Below are 6,000 nucleotides of genomic sequence, written 5' to 3' on the forward strand. Positions count from 1 at the left end.
AGCCGTGGCGAACGAAGGTGCGGCTCCTCGGGCACGTGCGTCCACGCAGCCACCTCCACATTAGTGGTGGTGTACAGTACGTGGGGAGTGTGTGGAATAACTCCAGGCGGTGGGGAGCCAGCCACTAGCCATGTCCCTCAGAGAGGACGCTGGTTCAGGGAGGCCGATCATACGATCGGCGGCAGCCCGGCGAGAAGGGGTGGAGGAGGAGGGGGGAGAGGAGGAGGGGAGCGTTAGCCCCCACAAACTCGCGTCTTTCTCGGATGTGTTGGCTCCACACCGTGACACAGAACGGGGTCGTTGGGTTTCCCCGAGCTGCGTGCTTCACGGACGCACACACGCGCACGTGCACTTGGAGATGTCAAACTTTTTATCACCATCGAACAAAACAAAAATGACAAAGCTCACTCACGTAGCCCGAGCAGAGTTGTGGGACAAGTGCTTTTAGGGAGTAGCAAGCACCTATGAAGGCACGCAACGGCACACGAGGTAGGTGATGTGGCCAGCACCACGCCCATCCTTTGTCTTCCCAGTGGCGATGCTTACTCCACACCGCACCAGGTACTCATTTGAGGCTGAGTCAACTTAGGGGCGGTTCGACCTAGGGGCAGTCCAGGACCGGTTTCGATAATCGCCACTGGTGCCGTTGGCCGCGAAAGGGAATCCAACTCGGGTTCGTAGGAGGATCGTAAAGTGGCTACACTTCCGTTCCCTCATTTCATCACTGCCACCACCTCGCGTCCGGCACGGATTGAGACAGAGCTACAGTCAGCAACACCCTCGCATGTCAACTCGCTCGGGGCTCATCCACAAACTTCTGGCAGCTTTTTGTTGTTGTTTCGGCACAGTTCTGCCAATTGTGGTTATTTTGGAGCCGTCCGAGGCCCCGTTAAGTTGTCCGTTGCAAATAAATAACGCGTCAAACACGCGCGGCTCAAGAAGAATATTGCCGCTCGGAGATGGGCGGTCTGATGAATGAGGCAGTTTCCGTTGGTATTTTGGTATGACAAAAGAAAACAAATTACACTGAAGAGTTTTCTGCAAATTTGGCCGATTTTATTTTTAATTCTTTGTGTGTGTGTTCCTCTGGCGGAAACGGCCATCATGAATCAGTGCTGTTATAGCTCCATGCAGAACAAAGCAATGGCCCGGTGCCACTCTGTCCCTGAACCTGTGTTCCATATGGAGAGGGGGGGGGGGGAGAACAAAACAACATCTGAAGTCGAGCGATTCTGGTCGTGGGCAGAACCTGAAATGTTCGTCCAAGTTGGTGAAAGGTTTTCGGGGACATTGTTGAGACGGACGGACGCACAACAAAGGCAAACGTCCCCGTGTACCCTGAACAGTGGCGTTAGCGAGCAGCTGTGAAGGCCGTCACGGCACACGAAGGGGTGGGCCAGCACAACACCCGGCCGCCTTTGTCTCCCCAGTGGCGATGTTTTTTACATACCGCACCAGATACTCATTTCAGGCTGAGTTGACCTAGGGGTGACCCAGGACCGCTTCAGATACACGTTACACAGACCTACGCACATTCGCACCGACACACACACGAGCGCATAGCTTCCCCAAACCCAGCCACGTGCGTTCCGTTGCTCAGCTTGAATAACGTGCCTGTAACGTTAACTCATATTTTCCGAGAGGCCACGCAGAGCCAACATTATACCTCTGACAGAGGAGCAAATATTTTAATATTCTGAGCAGCCAAGCATGTCTCCCTTGCTAAAATAACAACAAAAAACGCACTTTGACAGGAATCGGGCTCAAACCAAAAGATGTTTTGGAATGGAGGGGGGTTCGGCTGGGCCGCCTCATGCCTTCACGATGCCCTTTCGTCTCTCCTCCTGTCTTCAATTTGGCGTGTGCGTGCGTGTCTCTGGTGTGAACAGGCGCGTGTGTACGTGGATGTGTGTAGACGCACGTGCGCATGTTTGCGGGGGGGGGGGGTCCAACGGTTGGCCCACTCACGGTTGACACCAATAACGAACCGGTTCCTGGGCCTCCCTTGGGTGGACTCAGCCTTAAATGAGTATCTGCTGCGGTGTGTAAATATCGCCATTTGGGAGTCAAAGGCGACCGGGCGTGGTGCTGGCCGCCCACCCCGCCGTGGGCTGTACCGGCCTTCATAAGTGCTACTCATTAACAGCACTTACCCCAACGGTCTGTTATAGGCTATACGGGGGATCTTTGTCTTCGCTGCACCTACCACACTCACAAGCTCGTTTACAAAGGAGAACGTGCATTCATGATCATGTTTACTAGAATAGATCCACATGCCAAACGGATATTCATGATAAGCATCAGCCTCGATCTGGATGAACTCCCTAAACTGGATGAAGGACTCACTAAACTGGCACTGTCTCTCACAGTCCACCCGATGGCACAATCCCAGCAGCTGTACGCGGGCTGTACGTATGTGTAGTGGGTATAAATGGAGAGAAGCTTCTCTGGAGGCAACACGTTTATTATAACAATAACGATAACAGTCTCTGACACAAAGAGGTAACGGCCCGTTCCACCCGATACTCTAGGGAGGTATGTCCTCCGGGCTAGCGTACCCTACACACTGAGGAACAGCTCTAGTGTCGGTCCTCTGGCTAACGGGGTCTCGGGAAGCTAACGCTGACCCGACCCAGACAAGGTCCTCGGGTCCTGCCCCTGGCTCCAGGTTTTCAGGGTGGCGTCTTCAGATCTTCAAGTGGACAACAACAGCCGGACCCGTTCAGGGGTCAGGCTTTAATTCAGAGTCCCAGCTCTCTCCGCCCCTAGTCACGCCTTCCTTCTCGAACCTTTGAGAGGGACCTGGAGTGTGACGTCATCCCCCCCAGCCCCCTCTTGGGGGTCTGGGGTCTGCACGAGCCTCCCTGGGAGTCACCTGAGCCCAACGACCCGACTTAATCCAGGCAATCTAGTTGGGCCCTTTGTCCGCTCCCTGTTGACACGGGGCCGGTATTACAGGCCAAGAGTAGTGGCGATCGCGCATCGCGCCCAACAATGCCACTACATATGTATGTTGAACATCTTTCGCATCTTACATAGCCAACCGTGCTGATCGGAGGTGTGGGGGGGGGAAGGACAACAAAATACAAAAATTAGTTATTAAAAAATTAGTTTTGAATCGAGCTGATTTGAAAGTGCATAGCTCCAGTGGCTTCCTAATATCAGAAGGAAAAGCGTTCCAGAAGGCCACAGAAGCACATCTGAAAACGAGCGATTCGGTAATCACCGTCGTTGTTCAATGATTAACCAAAAGCGACTGCGAGGATGACTGGAGTTCACGTGATGTTTAAACCGGAGTTCCCCTGATGGTTTAACCAGAGTTACCGTGATGGTTTAACCGCAGTTTGCATGATGGTTTAAACAGAGATTACGTGATAGTTTAATCACAGTTCGCATGATGGTTTAACCGAAGTGCGCGTGATGGTTTAACCAGAGTTCCCGTGATGGTTTGACCGGAGTTCCCGTGATGGTTTGACCGGAGTGCGCATGATAGTTTAACTGCAGTTTAGGTGATGGTTTAACCGGAGTTCAGTTGATGGTTTAATCGGAGTGCACGTGATGGTTTAACAGCAGTTTACGTAATGGCTTAACCACAGTTTGTGTGATGGTTTAACCAGAGGTATCATGATGGTTTAACCGGAGTTCACGTGATGGTTTAACCGGAGTTTGCATGATGGTTTAACCAGCGATTGCGTGATAGTTTAACCGCAGTTTGTGTGATGGTTTAACCGGAGTTTGTCACGTTGCCTATCCACGGAGGGCTGACGGTTGGGGTGTATCGCATGGAGCTGGTGTTAGACCACTCAGAGACTTGGCTGTTAGGGATGTTAGCTTTAATTTCTACCCGAGCTGACACCAACAACTCCAAGCAAAGGAGTTATAGCCTGGGAGCAGGCTACCACAAAGAACATCAAACGAATAAGAATCAACACAAGATCACCCACACACATCCAATCACACCTAATGTCCTGACCACTTTCCCGAGACTCACACAGAAGCTATGGGGGAAGGCGGCTCATCCACCTCCCCTACGCAACTCTGCTTCACAGAGTGCTCCGTGTTCCTCCTCCGGGGTTTCCACCCCTCGCCTGCTAACCCCTCTTCGGACAGTGGGAGATATCCGTGGGCAGCCAAGCAGCCACCCGGGTAAACAGATAGCCACAGACTTCACTCTTGGCCAGTGCCAGGCTGCAGCCAGCTTGGTTTGCCGCTCCTGGCATGCTCTTGTGGTCCCAGACGTCCTACCGGCCCTGGTTCAATCCCCAGGTCGGCTGCTGGAAACATGCCCTCAAAGGCATAGGACACATCCAAGCTGACGTTACAAGAGCTGAAATAGCCACTATTCTCAAAAATGTCAAGAAACCCGTCAGCAATATTAGCAAAAACGAACGCTCTGAACTCGCGAATTTAAAAAAAGAGGGATGATATAGTCATCCTCTCGGCCGACAAGGGCAATGCCACTGTCATTATGGATAAAAACTCGTACAACAACAAAATCCAGGACCTACTCAATGATGGGAGTTACTCAAAAATTTAAAGTGATCCTACTAACAGGCTAACGATAAAAACCAACAAGATCATCACTAGTTCCACTTCTCTAATCGAACCAACCAAACGTCACTCCCTAAAATCATCCACTGCAAGACCTCCCAGATTCTATGGTCTTCCCAACATACATAAAGAAGGTACCCGACTACGACCCATCGTGTCCACAATCAACTCCCCTACCTACAAGCTAGCCCGTTTTCTGTCGGATACTCTGCTCCCCTTCACTGGCAAGACAACCTCAGCAGTACTTAACTCAACCCAATTGGTTTCTATGGTCAAAGACATTGTACTATCTTCTGAAGATATCCTCGTCAGCTTTGATGTTGTTTCTCTGTTCACCAAGGTCCCAGTACCTGATACCACAACAATAATTGAAGATTTGGTCCAACATGGACTAAACCCTGATGTACCTGCGCTGATTAGGCACTGCCTCACCAACACTTACTTTACCTGGAATGGCACCTTCTACAAACAAAATGAGGGTACCCCTATCGGTTCCCCCTTGTCACCAGTGATAGCCAATGTTTTTATGGAGAAATTTGAATCAGACACCATCCAGACATCCACCCTTCGTCCTTCCCTGTGGAAGAGATATGTGGATGACACTTTCGTCATTTGGCCACATGGCCTCCCAGCTTTGAACCATTTCCTAGACCACATCAATTCTAGACACCCATCCATCAAATTCACCATGGAAGTGGCAAAAGATGGCAAGCTGCCATTCTTGGATGTTCTGTTTGAGAGGAGAACTAATGGCTCTTGGGACATTCTGCTTACAGGAAGTCCACCCACACAGATTCCTACTTGAAGCCTGATTCCCACCACCACCCGGCTCAAAATAATTCTCTCATCAAAACATTATACCATAGAGCTCATTGCATTTCTGACCAACACCACCTGACCAGCGAGTTAAAACATGTACATCTAGCCCTCAAGATGAACGGTTACTCTGACCACATCATCCGCCAAGCTGTTTCTCCTACCATACAGAAACAACCACTTGACACTCCGGTCAAAATCATCACACTGCCATACATAGCAGGCGTTACCAAAAAGATTTGCAAAATTCTAAACAAACACAAGATCCAGGTTCGGTTCAATACAGTACACAAAATCCGTGATCTGATCCCATCCGTAAAGGATGTCATTCCTGACGTACAGTACCCCGGTGTTTACAAATTGAGTTGTATCTGCGATGACTGCTATATCGGGGAGACGAAACGACATATTTCTGACCGAATTCGCGAGCACAAATCAATTTGAAACACGGCAGAACGAATTCTTCGGCCGTGGCTGATCATTGTCTCAACACAGCGGGTTATCATGACATTGTTTTAGCCGATACCAAAGTACTATGCAAACCTCCAGGTTATTACCAAAGATTTGTCCATGAAGCCATCCAGATATACATAGACACAACGTCAACCGAGAGGATGGTTTTAAATTAAGCAA

The sequence above is a fragment of the Petromyzon marinus genome, chromosome 56 (assembly GCF_048934315.1).
Source record: "Petromyzon marinus isolate PM22_M1 ecotype Great Lakes invasive population chromosome 56, UKy_Petmar_22M1.pri1.0, whole genome shotgun sequence".
NCBI classification, from domain to species: Eukaryota; Metazoa; Chordata; class Hyperoartia; order Petromyzontiformes; family Petromyzontidae; genus Petromyzon; species Petromyzon marinus.